Here is an 18,369-nt window from a genome sequence, read left to right on the forward strand (position 1 = left end):
CACCCTCCTCTCCTCTATGGATCTGAATCCATGGTATTTGTACGATGGCAACCAGCTGACTCTTAATCCACGGGCTATCAGGGGAACTCTCCTAAAGTCACTAGAGAGAAGCAAGACCCTTGAATGCTCCTCTCTTGCTTATGGAATCTCACCAATCTACTCTATGCTGCCTCTCCTGAAATAAGCTATTGATGTCACCTAGGCCTGCATCGAAGGTTCTTGTGGCAGAACTTGAGATAAATCTAGTCCCCTCCCATATCTTCTCTATCCTGCTATATAAAGCTCAAAGTTTTGTGTATGAGGTTTCCTGGAATCCTAGTGCTTAAGTGCATGTCCTGCCTCCTCTTGGGACAAAATAATAGGAGAATGATTAAAGAAAGTAGTGCCTACCAAGATACCAATCATGCCCTCCCATGACTGCAAGCCCACTCATCTACATAGAATCTATCGAGTCAAGAAAGGTTGGGGCCGGTGCTCCTCCTGTTAGACCGTGAGAAGCACAAACTCCTGGGGCTATGCCCAAACTCTGGCAAGTGCTTAAGGGTCATATCCCCTAAGTGCTAGGATCAACTCCTCCCAAGTAGAGTACTATGAGCCTGAGACTTTAGTCATGCCTCCTCTGAGTCTATGCTCTACTGACTCTATCATGTTAAAGTTCCCAACCATGCACCAAAAGTCGACCTGAAGGAGGGTCTGATGGACTATACTCTAGAAAGTGGCTCTGCTTGTAGTGATGTTCAGGGCATAAACATTGAGGAAGCCCACATAGCCCTCTCCAATCCTAATGGTAACCCACTAAGTTCACCCAGTTTCTATGACTCCTCAGCAACAGCCAATCACTGCCAGCAAGAGCTGCTGATAGAAATACAAACTCCCCTTGTGTCCTGGAGGGGCCAAAAGAGGGAGACCAAGAAGTGTGACTCCGGCCTGGTAAAATCTTCCCATAGCGAATGGGAAAGATGGTGCTTCTATAGGAAAAGAATGTCGATGGGTCCCCCGACTGCTTTTACTGCTCTATGGAGTTCTCCTCTAAGGATGCCTCACCTTTGTGAAAGCACTTAGCCCCCCCTAAACCCTGAATGTTCTATGAGGTAATCTGCATATCAATCTCTATGAGAGGCATAGTTATCAGAACTACCCTCCACTCGAAGAGTCTTGGGTGTAGGTTTCAAACGGGGAGTAGTCATAGGATAAAGGTGTGCCAAGTGGACGCGGATCCTGTCCTCCATGTGTCGCCACTCTATCCAAGCTCGAGAGTAAACATACTCAGAACTCCATCAGTTGCAATGTAGGTATTTGTAAGAGGATGGAATGGGTACTGCAATTGAGATATGAAGGAACACAAAGAGCAGCATATCCAAGATGGAGGACACCACTTGCCCGTCGTCCTAATCTCTATGGTGTGAGCCTCCTAGCTCCATCTGAGCCAGAGGCCAGAGATGGGTAAGCACGCCAATGATGCGTAGATCATGAAGATGGTGCAAAATCTCCATTGCATGCCACTGACTCTGAATCCCACTCCGTTCCCCCAAGGCAGCACTCAAGGGAAAGGAGAATATCATCGCTAGCGTGAATGGCCTAGAGTGATGGAACACCACACAAATCAGAATGGGAGCCACAGTCTCCTCGAAAATATTAGTTCCTTTGGATAGGGAGACATTGAAAGAAACTGTAACCCACTAGCTTCCCTAGGATCCTGGGAGGTCACTTGGGCAACTTTGGTAGAAGAAACCTCACTAGGGAGGCGACGATGGTCATCTCTACTGGCTCCAAGAAGCGATGAATGAATCGGGGGTAGACGAAACTCGCATGCTGCCTCCACTCTAGATTAGGCATAGCTAGAGCACGACGTGAATGTTTAGGAGATGTGGAGGGAGGGGCAAGTGTGGGCTCATCAAAAGAGGATAGGGCACGGGGGCTTCTGCGAGAATCAAAGGCGAGTGGGGAGGGGGGCGCGGAGGGGAATGGGAAAGCTGGGAAGATGGAGATAAAGGCAGTAGAGAGGAATCCACTTGAGAGGGAGCGTGTGGGGAGGGACCTGCTGCCTGAAAGCTTGGTGGGACCAGCTGGCCTCATTGGAATCTGAGAACTTGAAGAGGAATCTTGGTAGGGTAATGGTCTCCAAACCGGAGGGGATAGAGGAGGGATTCTTGAAGTGACTGAGGGGGCACATCATTGATGGGTGGATGATATGATAGATGCTCGAAATAGTTCTCAGACAGAATCAAATCCTCCTATACTCTGCCATCTTGGCACACACGGTGTGGCGCCGCTCAGCTTTGGAAGTCACAATTGGCAGCCCTGACATGGGCCAATGATCTACCACTCTCCAGTAGCAAGGTCATCCACATCCCTCCGAGCCCCTTGAGGATGAACTGAGCTGGGACTAGCGGAGGTGGTCTCTTGGATTGGCATTGAGGACAAGCTCTAATGAGATGTCCCATCTACTTGTACATGAAGCATTGGCCTAGGAGGCTAGAATACTCTAATCTCTACAGAATGGGATCTCCCTGGAGGCAAGGAAGAGATATGTCATGTGGTACTATCTTTGGAGAAGTAACATAGATGCAAAGGGAAGGAATCCCGACCACCCGAGCGAGGGCCAAGGTGGAAAGGGGGGGATTACATCACTCTCCTAATGGATCCACCAATCACTTGGAGAAGAGGAGGGTACTAGCAAGCTGCCAAGAAAGTCTGAATTACTAGCTAGTGGGTCGGATTTTGGGTCAAAGCCATGTTTCCACCTCGCAAAGAAGGATTGAGGCCATATGTAGTATGATGGGGCTCAGTTCCATGGCTCTATCTAATGCCACGGTGGCAAGTATGATGGGGCTCAGTTCCATGGCTCTATCAAACTCAACCTGGTAGTAGTCGCGCCCCAAAAGATGAATATCATTAATCTTTATAGGTGCGCCAACAAGGAGGCTAGCCTATAGAAGATCCATGAGCTATCCACGCACCGTGAGACTACCAACAATCTTGCACACCATAGTGGAAGCCTCTAGGGATGTGGCTGTCAAAGCGAGGAGCTGGAGGTCTGCTTCAGAGAAGGATAGGCAAGGGATGATGACCTCGGTTGGGGATGACGGAGCAGCTACCATGGAGTCCTCCTGTGAAGAGTGAAGACCAGAAGAGGCCAAAGCTTGCCAAAGGATAAAATGCCCAAGAACCGGAAGAAACTGCCCCTGCTGAGAACAAACGACAAAAGGGAGATGGGGGAGAGGGATAAGAGAGGGGGCGAGGGGAGGGAGGCAAGGGAGGGGAGTCAGCGGATCGACAAGGGATAAGCAAAGGAAAAAGGGGTAGCAAGAAGGAAAAGAGAGTGGAGGGTGGATAGGGGGAAAGGCCATCAGCAAAAATACTTCTTAATCTACAACTTAAAAATAAATTATAAGTACCAAAAGAACTACACACATACAATTTTTCAAATAAGGGTACCTTAGATTCTCTAGTAGAGGAGCCATTTCTTCTACCAAATGAAAAGATGCAGGGGAGAAGAGAGTTTGAGCTCTTGCAAGCACACACACACTCTCACAAAACCCTGAAAAGATGTAGGGGAGAAGAGAGCTTGAGCTCTTGCAAGCACACACACACTCACAAAACCTTAAAAGAGAACACACAAGGTGAGAGGCTAAAAATCTTCTTCTTCTTCACACAACACTCAACACACCATATACAAAGATAAGAGTACACCCATATGAAAAGGTACTCAACCAAATACATACTTCTCTATAGTGTGAACCCATATAAAAAGGTACTCAACCAAATACATACTAGGGTTCTCTATAGTGTGAACCCAACTAAATGAGCTCGCGCTATAACTATGCGAGTCTCTAGAATGGCTGTCACACAGGCTATCATCCCACTGGCCGCACATCACCCATGATCTCACCAACCATGCTAGTGGTGTAAGTGTGGGACTTATCCCCCAGGCGGGTCATCAGTGTCCACTGCCTCACTAGATGAGGTTGATATCTCAACACTTCCCCTCAAGCTCAACTCCATCTCATGTACACCAAGCAAAGCCCTGAATCTGCGAAGCTTCTCTGTAGTACCCAATGCTTTGGTGAAGATGTCAGCGACCTGTGCACTCAACTTGCCATTCTGATCCAATGGCACTGAGATAGGCTTACAGCCTGTCATGCCATACTTGGACAACATGTCCAAGCCATACTGTCTCTGCAGTAATCCAATACCATGTGGTGACCTAATCACCTCAATGCCCAAGAAATATCTGAGCTCCCCCAGATCCTTCATCTCAAACTTCTGTCTAAGCAAGATCTTTACATCAAAGATCTTTGCATCATGGTCCCCCGTAATGATCAAGTCATCTACATAGATGACAACAAGCACAACCCCTCTATCACTGTGTCTCACATACAGCAAGAAATCTGCATTGGCTACATGAAAACCAATAGTGACAAGATATTCAGAAATCTTGTCAGACCATGCTCTTGGTGCTTGTTTTAAGCCATACAAGGCTTTCTTCAACCTGCAAACATGCTCGGGGTGACTCACATCCTCATAACCAGGTGGCTGCAACATATACACCTCTTCTTGCAAATCCCCATGCAAGAATGCAATCTTTACATCCATCTGATGTAAAGACCATTGCTTTGATGCAACCCCACTGCTACCACAACTCTCACTGTTGCCATCTTGGCAACTGGACTGAAAGTTTTCTCATAATCAATGCCATATGTCTGTGCATATCCTACCAATTTAGCCTTGTACCTGCTTATGCTTCCATCACTGTTATGTTTTACTTTGTACACCCACTTGCATCCAATGGCTTTCTTGCCTTCAGGCAATTGCACTAAATCCCAAGTCTCATTTCCATATAGTGCATCCATCTCCTCATCCATAGCTTTCTCCCAACACACATTTCCAATAGCCTCATCAATGCATGTGGGCTCTACAACCTGCACAACTTTTGCCATGTATGCATAGTGATGTGCCACATAACCATCATAGGTAAACCTCTGCACAGGATTCTTCACTCTCCCAGATCTTCGGAGCTTTGCATTCATGGCTTCCATAGCCTTCTTTACACCAGGTGTTCTCATAGCTGGTATCCCAAGATCCTCATCAAGACTCATCTCCGAGCCACTAGACTCTCCATCAACATGAGAATGCCCTGCAAAAATGTTAGGCATACTAAGGGGCTCAATCACTTTCTCTTTGCCTTTATGTGATGTACTAATCACATTTGCAGGAATGGTATAATGACCCAGCAGCCTGCCACTCCATGGTCTATCAACTGAACCACTAGATGAGGACTCTCGTGGTCCACTCAAAGACTGTGATTGCTGACTTGCATTCTGTGCAACCACATTTCCACTCACATCAGCCCCAACAGCTTCTTTTTCAGTAGCATACCAGCTGCCTATCTCATCAAAAACAACATCCCTACTTACCCTCAACTCATGTGTAGCAGGGTTATAACACCTGTATCCCTTTTGCTAAAGGGAATACCCAATAAACACACATTTTTCAGCTTTTGGAACCAGCTTAGTTCTCAGCTCATCTGGCACATGCACATATGCAATGTATCCAAAGACTTTCAGATGAGACAAATTAGGTTTTCTGCCAGTAAACCTCTCCTCTGGAGTTACATCATGTATGGCTGTAGTTGGAGTCCTGTTCATGATGTAAACTACTGTAGAAACAGCCTCAGTCCAATAGCTATGCGGCATATTCTTCTCTTCCATCAATGCTCACGCAATCTCAGCAATGTGCCTGTTTTTCCGTTCTTAGAGAACTCATTGGAGAATTACTCTCCCCCTCCATCTGACCTTAGGCACTTTACATATTTTTCCGTTCTTAGAGAACTCATTGGAGAATTACTCTCCCCCTCCATCTGACCTTAGGCACTTTACATATTTTCCTGTTTGCTTTTCAACCATATCTCTAAAATTCTGAAAATGAGTGAACACCTCACCCTTCTCCTTCATGAAGTATACCCACACTTTCCTTGTGTGGTCATCAATAAATGTCACATAATACTTGCAGCCTCCCATAGACATGGTCTTCGTAGGACCCCATACATCTGAATGCACAACATCTAGTGCATTTCTACTCACATTTCTATTACGTGGAAATACATGCTTTGTTTGCTTTCCAAATTGGCATGCTTCACATATTTTTTGCATACCTTCAACTTTAAACTTTGGCAGCCCTGTCACAATTCCTTTAGTCTGCATAGACTTCATTCTCTGCACATTCACATGTCTAATTCTTTCATGCCAAATGTCTGTGTCTGCAACAATTCCTGAACCATTTGCAAACATCGCAGCACTCACTTCAGATATGTTTACATTCAATGTAAACATTCTGCCCACTTTGTTACCTTTTGCAACCAACCTGCACTTGTCTTTAAAGTCTTCAACATAACAACCATCAGGATTAAACCAAACCTGCAAACCCTACTCAATCATTTGGCCAACTGAAACCAGATTTTTTGTTATGTTTGGAACATAAAGTACATTTGCAAGGTACTTCACTTTGCCATCCTGCATGGACAATGGCACATCTCCAACATGGGCAATTGGATGAGCAGTGTCATCCCCTGTTTCCACAAAACCTGGTCTCTCAAGGTTTTTCATCTCCTTGAACCACTCCCCCCATGACTTGTCATGTGGTTCGAAGCACCTGAATCAACGTACCATACATCATCTTTATGTGTTGCTTCAACATTTTCAGACATGGCATTAACGACATGCTGCATAACAAACAACCTTTCATTATCCTCATTGTTTCTGCTCGAGGATGCATAGTTGTTTTGCTGCAATTTTCCATTTTGCATGTCAGCCTGCTTCTTATAACAATCTGCCTGCACATGTCCAGGCTTACCACAATAAAAGCATCCACGTGTATCATTATACTGCCTTTGCCAATTTCCACGACCTCTTTGACTCCCCCTGCCTCTGAATTGGCCTCTTCCACTTGTGTATTGTTGTTGTTGTGAATTCTGGGACTGTTGTTGTTGCTACTGCTGGCCATAATTCTGATTACCTGTTCATCCACCTCTTTGGCCGCGTCCACGGCCTCCTCTACCTCGTCCTCTTCTTGAACTTGTGTAGAAGGCCTGTTGCTCTGAACTGTTTTTGTTTTGTGAAGACTGTTGGTCCTCACCCAAGCTCTTCTCTTCTATAATCAACATAGACACCAAATCTGTGAAATTGGAAATGTTTTCCCGAGTCTGAATAGACGTCTTGAACGCCTTGTATTGTGGCCCGAGACCACGTAGACAGACTTCCACCTTATCATCATCATCTACTGAAACACCAATAGATGCAAGGGATTCCACAATACCCTTGATCTTCAATGCATAGTCATTCACAGACATACTCTTTTTCTCCACGCTATGAAGTTCATTCTTCAACTGTATCTTTCGTGCCTTGGTATTCTTTTCATAGAGTTTTACCAAGGTGTCCCACGCCTCCTTGGGGGACTTGGCATCCTGTATGTGCCCAATCATGGTGTCCTGTATACTGATAGAGAGCCAATACATAACTTTTCTGGCTCCTTGGTTTCAATCCTTGAACTCTTTCACATCTGCAGTATAGCAGTCGGATTGATCTCCGGTATCTCCAGTGCCTCTTCATGCACTCACCTTCTATGTAGTCCCAGTAACCCTTTCCCATCAGGAAATTTGTCAACCTGAACCTCCAAGCATGGAAGTTGCTCATATCAAGCTTCTCAGCAACAATCTGGTTTATGCCATCATTTGACATCTTGCCAGACACACAAATTTACCATAAACAACATTCTGGTTTGTCTTGCACAAACTACTGTATTTGCTGCAGCGGTATTGTACTACACTCAAATGTCACAAAACCAGTGACCTCAATGTACATACATACACCCAATGGAAACTGTTGACCTCCTTGCAACACACACTATGTCTGCACAACCAATCTGTCTTCCTGCAGTTCTTAAAACAGAGTTCTGCAGAGAATCGATGACTTACCCGCAGTGCTCGAAATCGCCTGCTTTCTGCAAAATGGAGGTCCTAACGCGCCCGAAACACATTTTCGGCCCGAAAATTTTATCCAACAAGATAGTATAGTTGCCTTATAGCTTTACTCCCACGAAGAAAGCTCCTCAATCAGAGATCGGTTTGCCGGTGCCTCCCGCAGAGCTCCCGACAAGGGTGTAGTCGCCAACACAAATAGGGAAGAGTAGATGAAGCTCTTACCCTCGTACCGCTTCCTGTGCTTCTCTTGCTTGCAACTCAGCCCTTAGCATGAACCAGGCTCTGATACCATGAAAAGATGCAAGGGAGAAGAGAGCTTGAGCTCTTGCAAGCACACACATACTTACAAAACCCTAAAAGAGAACACACAAGGTGAGAGGCTAAAAATCTTCTTCTTCTTCACACAACACTCAACACACCATATACAAAGATAAGAGTACACCCATATGAAAAGGTACTCAACCAAATACATACTAGGGTTCTCTATAGTGTGAACCCACCAACTAAATGAGCTGGCGCTATAACTATGCCAGTCTCTAGAATGGCTGTCACACAGCCTGTCATCCCACTGGCCGCATATCACCCATGATCTCACCAACCATGCTAGTGGTGTAAGTGTGGGGCCTACCCCCTCCTCACACTAGATGAGCTCGATATCTCAACAACAAATTGGTCAATTTAATATCCCTAATTGTATCATATCAAGCCTGTCCTCTTTCAGCACTAAAGACATTATTAATTCTTTGGCTATTTTTATCTAAACCTTCCTTGGTCCATCACTCCTATCTCCTTGAATAGCTTGCTGAACTAACATTCTGGTCTTCTCAACGTTAGCTTTAGATGTCCATGGTTGTGCTTTAAATATTGTTACATATCTTTGTATTTATTTGAAAATTAATTAAAAATTGGGTTGTTAAAGGACAATGAGAACTAAACAACTTGAAAATTTTTTTAGAAGTTACACCAAATTCAAAAAAAAATCAACATCTTTTTCGATGTTGTTTCTGTAAGAAACTAGGGTTGGCTACTCAAGGCATGGAGTGACAACATGGGTGTGGATCACCATCCTAACATCTCAAGAGGGAGAAGTCCACCATGGAAGCTTAGAGCTCCAAAGAGTAAGTGTACTTATGAAAATAAATATGATCAAAAGGTACAATGCCTATGAGCCCTATACCTAATATAGCTCAAGGCTCCCCAAAAGTACACATGTAAATGACCCTAAGCCCAAGTGCCTAGACCCCATTCCCCATGTGCATGTGCAACAAAATCTACTTCATTATACAAACCATCCCCTCCTACAATGATTTCATCCTCGAAATCGAAGGGTGGTTGTGCCCAAAGAAAAGACATATACAAGTGGCTATGTACAAAAGCCAAAAATCATATCCATGATTGAATGTCGATGTAGTGGAAGACCCATACATGAATCATATGACCCCTAGGGTCAAATAGAAAGGATAAAGAGCTCTCGTTTTGATGATGAGGGTATCTATGTAACTGCCTGGATCGAAAGGAGATCCGAGGTATCTATGCAACTGCCTGGATCGAAAGGAGATCCGAGGTATCTATGTAACTGCCTGGATCGAAAGGAGATCCGAGGTATGCAAAATCCAAGGCAATGGTCCCATGATAATCTGGTACAAGTGGAGAAGATAAGGAACCATTGTTAATGACGAAGCTAGTCGAGTATCCTCCAGGATCAAAAAGATGTGTATGGTATACATCCCAAACCGTTGAAGCTGAGATGGTAGTAGCTTCTGGATCAAAAGGAATTCTCGACTCCAAAGAAATAGTAGCTCCAGGGTCGAAAGGAAAACTCGTAAGCCCATCCTCACGATTGCAGTGTAAATCTGGCACGAAACATATCCACCAAAAAAGCTTGAAACTCATGGCCAAAATGTCAAATGGTCCTGGCATAAAAGAGCCATCGTGTAGGCCAAGACTGAGATATATCGTAGGTGCATCTGAATGTCAAGCCACATATTCGAAAATTATGCTCCTCAAGTGGCAGAGAATGCATCCAACGGAAAATGTCATGGCTTCAAAGAACATAGGCTCGTGTCAACATCCGTAGGAGCCAAAAGAACATATCTCAAGGTCGGCATTTTATGAGGGTAAGAATGAACCAATGCTGTCATCCTAGGTAGCATCACTCAAAATGTTAAAGACATGATCCACTATGTCAATAGATATACAAGCATAAGCCAAACCATACAATACCTCCTCATGTGCAAAACCCTCTATGTGTATGATGATCTAAGATATCAATATAATCATTAACATCATCATAATCATCACTGGAAAAAAAAAGAGGTATCCTCACATAAAAGATAAATGGTATCATCTCCTAAGTCATCATCTATGGCATCTCCAAGGCCTCCAAGGTCATCCTCATAAACATGGTCTATCTCCATTAATGATGCCCCTATGTGACCTAAATCCCATAATAAATCTATCTCCAATAATATAGGATCTAAGGAGATGTCTAGATCAAATACAAATCTCTCAAGATCTATGCCATATGATCTACTATGAAAATGGTCAATATGCATAATCCTACTACGATGTCTCACATCAATGAAATCGTCATTACTCTCATACACTATCCCTGACTACTCAAATACATAAACTTTATCCACACGAATAGTGCCAGCAATGTTGTGAATACTAGGAGTAGTGGTCCTATCAGTGATATCTCCACCAATAGAAATCCTAAAAGAATAGCATGATGCATCTAACACTAGTAACTCAGGCCTATGCTCATAGGTGTCTCCGTGACTCGTATGCAGAGTATCACTATCCTCAAGTGTGCTAATGGATACACCCATCCCAAATGCGCTGATGGATGCGTCACTAATCAAATGTGCATGATCCTCTAAAATGCCACCACGATCAACTAGAATATCCTCATAATCTAGGAAAGATGATAGACAAAGAAGTGTGGATGCTCGGTATGCTTGTTGCCATCTCTTCCCTCGAGATCATGCCCACATGATCAAACTCACACATATCACCCTTGCTATCACTATCACATACATCATCATCATGTGCATATGTGTCCGTATCATCATGTGCATGTGTATCACTATCCTCATGTGTATGTGTGTGCGATACATCAATATCATCACGTGTGTGTGTGTGTGTGTGTGTGTGTGTAATACATCATCATCCCCATCATGATACAATGAATGAGTCGGTCTAAGTAAATGAGAATCAATGAGATGATGGCTAGTCGATGTCATGGGTGAGTCGTAGAAGCTGTCAAGGCCCATGCAAACACCACTGTGATAGCAACGAAAGTGGCAGCATGCTTGATCTGTGTCCTCTGAGGATACAAACCTGCCATGCCATAACTCAAAAAATGTATCCCATGAATGATCACTATGCTCATTATCACCCATATAATCATCTATATTCATAGCATAAACATCATTATCATCCTCAGCGGAATGATATGGATCAAACCCATACTTGCACACATATCACTCCTCCCAAAAGTGCTGGTATATGCAAAGGGTCCCAAATCGATCAATGAAATCCAAGTAGGCCACATAGCTCCTCGTTTGATCCTATACAAAGGAATTGAGAGATGCATACATAGTCGTGTGGTCATCAGAATAACATGATAATGTTGCCTACTCATCCGAGCTAAACATACGATAATCATGATATGCATATAGCTGGCCTACATGGCATACATACACAATGTTGTACCTCGATGCTGTCCAAGATACCCAAAATATGAGGCGTGTGTGAATAAACTCACCAAGTCCAAACGTGTGAACAATGCACCAAGATCTCACACAATGCACGTGAATAATCCCCAATGTAAGCTCAAAGCGTGCGAACACCTCACAGAAATATACTCGTGTGAAGAAGTCTCTCAATGTGTAAAAGCATGTGACAAACCAAAAAAAAACATGTGAACACCATCAAATGCACCAAAGTGGTCAAAAACGCCCGTGTGCATGCCCAAAATATGGCAAATCGACCACACAGCACACGAACCACCTCCACGAGGCTCAAAGCATGTGAACAAGTCCTGAATACATGTGAACATGCCCAAATGATCATAAACACACTCAGTGTGTCCACCATAATGACACCAATTGCATCAAGTTATCCCGTACCACATCACATGTGAATACACCCCAAGACATGTGTGACCCAAACCTCTCTGTAACTCTCGCATGTGAACACTAGCCTTCATGAGAGAGTGTCCAAGGTAAAGGTTCCCGTAAATGAAGTGAAGATGTGGACAAAGAAAAATGAGCAAGGAACTATGGGCAAGCCACAGATAAATGGCCGGCAGTGTGAAGGGACCAAAGGGGGTTGAACCAAAGGAAGTGTGGAAGGCCAAGGCCAAGGTGTGGACATAAAATGTTAAAAGGTTTAGAAACCCTAAATCTTAATGCCCATTTCAACTTCAACTTCAACTTCAACTTCATTTTTTTTCCCCCTTTCTCCTCACGTTGGGTGAGAGGGCTTCTGAACTGATGTTGGCCGGCCTGATAATGTCTTCCTTGCCTAGCTATTGTGCTGATGATACTGAGCCTAGAGCCTTTTGGACTCTATTATGGCAACAATGAAGCAGAAGGCCTCTTCTGCTCACGATTAGTGCAAAAAGGCTGAAATCTTTGTAAGCGCTCGATGATGACAAACTAGTCAATGAGGCTTCTATTTGTAGCCTGTTATTGTACTCTGCACTCACAAACTGGTTAATGAGCCTTCTATTTGTAGCCTTTTGCTATGACTCCGTGTTTGCTAAGCTCTCTGAAGTACTGTCGAACCTTGGTGTTATTGCATGTCAAAATCTCTTGTTTTCTTTAGACTTGATATGTTTGCTTTTGACATTGACTTCACCTTGTCCTTGTTAAAGTAAGTATTGCATACAAACTTGTTAGGTTTGCAATCATAACTGTTTTCCAATATCTCTTCTCATACTTACAATTTCTTAACATAGTTTTACATAATTTTCAGATTTGCTTTTCAAAGATCTCTCAAGAATATGATTATTCTCTTATTGCATATTATCTAAAGAGACCAACTTGGAGAAGATAGATTTTGGGAGTTGTTGAGTCACTCATAAAACTTATCTTGATTGATTTTATGGAGGTTCTAGTTTATCATTGAGCATTGTGTGTGTGTGTGTGTGTGTGTGTGTGTGTGTGTGTGTGTGTGTGTGTGACAATGGTAATCATAGCATGTATTGCTTCTTCACCATTAAAAATTCTCTTGCAGACTTGGAGCTTTAAGTTTAAGATGGTTTCTTCCCTAATGGTTCTTTCTCTCTTTGTTTTTTGAGGTGGGCTTGCACTATTGTACCAGCCGCGATTATCAACAATGACCTTCAAGCTCCAGCTAGCACAATGTAGTCAACTTCAACTTCAACTCACTTTAATAGCCGACTCGATTTTACATACCACAGTGCAATCAGCGAGACTATGTGAGTAACATCTTCAAAAATTGCAAACAATGACTCTGTCTTCCAGCTTGAAGGCGACTGTGTGTTTTGGTATATGAAGGTGACTACACCATCATCAATATGAAGGTGACTACACCATCATCAATATCATTTTCTCACCTGCTATCAACTCTCCATAGTTTCAACAATCCGAAGTCATCACAACACTCCATCCACACCATCAACTTGCCACTTCTCCACAGCTTGACATGTGGAGGATATGTCATTAATCCATCACCTACTATACACATGCACATAATCTCTACAATCATCAACTAGGTCTAGTTTGAGCGGCGATTTAACTTTCATAATCGCCCAATTCAACTGCATAAATCATGGTAATCAGCACAATTCAATTGTGTGATTCAAGACTAGTTCCATCAGTGATTCGACTTCTTCAATCGCCCAATTCGATCATCCAATTTAGTCTTTCGATTGGTGATTCAAATTTTTCGATCTCGGTGATTTAACTTATTTATTTGAGCAATTTTATTTCTTAAATCCCCCAACTTAATCATATGATTACTTTTTCGATCGGTAATTTCACTTTTTCTCAATCGCTCGATTCTACTACAGGATTTCAATTTGTCCAATCTAGGACCTCAATCATGAGATTCAACAACAGACTTCAATCATCCGATTTAAGTGTAGATTTTTAGTAGACTGGTAGATCAATCATTAGCATCTGTGATGTCATTTTAAGCTATTTTCAATATCTCTCTTTCTCATATTCAACAGTAGTCAAGTATGGCCACCAACTCATCCAATGATTTATTTGGTATTCTTTCAAAAGAAGAAAAGCTAGATGGGTCAAATTACTCCCTTCTGGAGTTTCATGGTCAAAAACATCCTTATCATTAAGGGTTTATGGGGACTTATCACTAGGGTGACAAGCCCCACCCTGGCACAATTACAATAGGGTTAGGGCTAACTGCCCCTTAAATTACTGCTGATGCACAAGCTTTGGAATTAATTTCTTTGTCTAACAAAAAGTCAATTGTTCCACATATTCATTCTTGCAAAGATTTTCTCAAAAGGTAGCTTGATAATGAGAAAAATGTAGAAGAGATCCATGCATGGATACTTAACCAAGTTGTAAGACTTAAGAAAATAGCTTCTCAACATTGATGAGATCATTCCTAACAAGAAATGGTTATTAACATCATCCTTAACTCCTTGCACGAATCTTATATGGGTTTTAGTACTTCCCTCCTTTGAGGGGTAATTTAGCCCCTCTTGTTAGCTTATTGTTGTAGGAGCAGCAGTCCTCCAAAAGGAATGTATTGTTATGGCTCACCCTAACCCCCCTTAAAACACATCCAGCAAGAGATTACCTAGTGAATTGCAGTTGTCATGAGGATCTTTCCAATGGCCGAGCTCATAACCCTTGAGGTTTCCAAGCTCTACAACTCCTTAAGAAGCAATTCCACTGTACCTCCCGCGAGTGTTGTCACACTGTCGCATTGCATTACATGTACTCGTCTCTCCTCTCACCTCACATCACTCACACATACTCACACTAGCATGCATTAGAGAGAGATTAGCAAGAGCAAGACTCAATTGCACAATGGGAGAGTATATTGTACTATGAGAGAAATTCACTTATATACATGGTCATAAGTGTTCACACTCAAACTGTGGCCGATCGGGCACTTTAGGCAGCTCATAAGAGGCCTAATTCTATTACAATGACTACTCTCATAATATATCCATGAAGTACATCACTTGGAACTTCACCCTACATGCTACCACATGCTCTTGAAGCGAGAATTGCCATAAATACTCCGTCACACCATTACAAGTGCCCATCCAAATTGTAGATTTGGACACCATTGCTTTATATCTTGAATGTATGACCCTTTGGTGTATATGCCTTGACTCCTTGATGTAAGATAATGGTCGTAGCTCTTGTTAACCTAGTAATGGGTTAACATGTATCTATCAATTCTAGCTGTGATCCGACTTTTATTCAGCAAGGACAAAGGCAAAAAGTTCCAACAGAAGAACAATTCCAACTATTATTTTGAGACTAAGGATGATTCTAATAAGCCAAAGAAGGTTACTTGTTGGTATTGCAAAAAGCCCGGCCATGCAATTAAACTTCAAAATAAGGATAAGAAGAAGAAGAAACTTTAAAAATTGCTTCAAACTTCAAAATAAGGATAAGAAGAAGAAGAAATCCAACAAAAGTTCCAATAGTTTTATCCCACCAAGGTGCCAAAAAAGAAGACTCTGTGAATGTTGTTCTTGGAAGAATTCTCACGTATGGCTATTTGAAGCTTTAATCATGACCAAGATTCATGTCTTAGTGCAACTTCTTCAGACAATGGATACTAGGATATCTTGACAATGGTGCTTCAAAGCACATTACTTCTCAAAGAAGTTGTCAATAATATCAAATCTATACAGGATGGTCACACTATTATGTATGACCATCCTACAGGAGTCACACATAATAAGGGTGATTCAAAACATATTAATTATCAAATAAGTGTAGTCAACAATATGGAATTTGTGTAGGATGGTCACACTGTTATGTGTGCCAACAATGCCTCCCATCTAATTAAAGGTATTGGTGAGATTTGCCTTATTACTGCTAGTGGTGAGGATCTTTGTCATTAAAATGTACTTTTTGTTCTAGGTACAAAGAAGAATCTACTTTCAGTGTTACCCACTCTAGCAAGGGGGGGGGGTCTTGATGTTGAATTTACACATAATAAATGCATTGTCTGTGAATAGAGAACAATATATATAAATTGTAATTACTAGAACTCTCAGTCATGGTTTGTACAAATTGGACATGTATGATAAGTGTGATGATGCTTTTCTAGAACACACTTTAAATGCAATAAAAGATGCACAATTGTGGCATGCTAGGTTTGGCCATACATCAATTGGTGGTTTAATGCTTTTATGGAAACATGGGATGTTAGAGGACCTTCCTCAACTTGATCCCCTATCTAGATATTTTTGTGAAGGATGTATCTTTGGCAAGCTCTCGTGCTAACCTTTCCCAAATAATGCAACAAATAGAGCTAACTCTAAAATGCAGCTCATACACAGTGATGTGTGTGGTCCAAATGCAAACTTCATCTTTGGGGGGAAATCTTTACTTTGTGACCTTCATTGATGATCATAGCAAAATCAAATAGTCTTACCCCATGACAACAAAACCACATGTATTTTCTCATTTTCAACACTTTCTTTCTTTGGTTGAGGATAAAACTGGTTTTAAAGTCCAAACTCTCCGTATAGATAGAGGGGATAAATATTCATCCAATGCTTTCAAAGACTTTTTGACACAAAAAGGACATTAAGAATAAATGCATAGCCCCTTATACACCACAACAAAATGGTGTTGAAGAGCAGAAACATAACTCTCATGGACGTGGTTAGATGCATGGTTAAGGGTAAGCAGCTTCCACTCAAGTTTTGGATGGAAGCTATTCTTTGTGCTACCTATGTGCTAAATAGGTACCCCACTAAAGCTTTGAAAACCATCACTCCTTATTATGAAGCTTGGTTCAATATAAAACCTAAGGTTAAAAACATGTGTGTATTTGGTTGTTGGGCATATGCCCATGCGCTAACACAAAGTAGGACTAAGCTTGATGACAAGGCAGTGACATGCATTTTTATTGGCTATAGTGCAAAAACCAAAGATTATCATCTCTACAATCCTCTTACCAAGAAAATCATTGTCAGTAGGAAGTTTTCTTTGCTGAGAATTCTATCTATCCTAAGATGTACTTCGATAAAGATACCTATGCTAGTTCCCTGAACATGTTTGATGGGTTGTTGCCAGTGCCAATGTCTGTTGATAATCTGTAGATTTTGCCTTCTGATCCTTGTTTTTTGCAAGGGGAGAATGCTCAAGGAACTGATGGACCAACTTTTGATTCCTAGAAGATGTAGTATATTCTAAAATATTAGCAATCTATGAGTCTAGGATTATACCTAAATGGGCTAAAAGTACCTTATAGGATAGTAGATTATCTGCTCCTTCGTATAGTAGAACCAAATGTGGTGCTAAAACCATCTCTTCACAACAAATATTATTAAGTTCTCTACATAAACCTAAGTCTTTTGAAGAGGCTCAAGAAGATCCAAATTGCATTAAGGCCATGTAGGATGAAATTCAAGCCATTAAGAAAAATGGTACATGGGATTTAGTGGATCTACCTCTAGAAATTGGTACTAAGTGGGTTTATAAAGTCAAGAGAAAGGCTAATGGGTCTATCAGACTTGATTGAAGTGGGTTTAAAAGTCAAGAGAAAGGCTGATGGATCTATGTAATAAAGGAATTTTAGTATGCACATGCACATGGGGCATGGGCCTAGGCACATGGGGCTCATGACATCTTTATTCATGTGGGATTAGGGCACATGTGGCCTTGGGACTATTAAAGGGCACATGGCCTATGTACTTGAATATATTTTGACCTTTTCATACCTTTTGATCATTATACACTTAATCTTTCTTGGAGCTTATGGCCCAAGCTTTCATGGTGGCTACTCTGATGGTGAGCACATATGTGTACTCATGTTTATGAGTGAAAACTATGTGTCATCCTAGATTCATCATTTCATTGCAAGATCTTGAGGGATTTTCTATTTACTAAGAGATCTATCAACATTTTCTGAAGTACAACAAATCTTTGCTGAGAAAAATCGAGAAAAATGGATGTTGTGTAATTCTGGAAGAATCTTGGAGTGCAATTTTTAAGGAAAACTGTGAATAGGCACCACTTCTTTTTTTTAAAGCACTTTTTTTCTCCCGTCTTCTCCTCACGCTAAGCATTGTATATATTCTTTTAAATTTGGTGTGAGTTGACTACTTAAAACTCTATTTTGGTAACACGCTTGTATGCTTGAACCTTTGCTGAGCTTAGAGCTTGTGAAGGTTTGTGATAGCTATGGAAGCA

This window comes from Cibotium barometz, chromosome 37, assembly GCF_041138505.1.
Source record: "Cibotium barometz isolate CiBa-2024 chromosome 37, ASM4113850v1, whole genome shotgun sequence".
Lineage (NCBI taxonomy): Eukaryota > Viridiplantae > Streptophyta > Polypodiopsida > Cyatheales > Cibotiaceae > Cibotium > Cibotium barometz.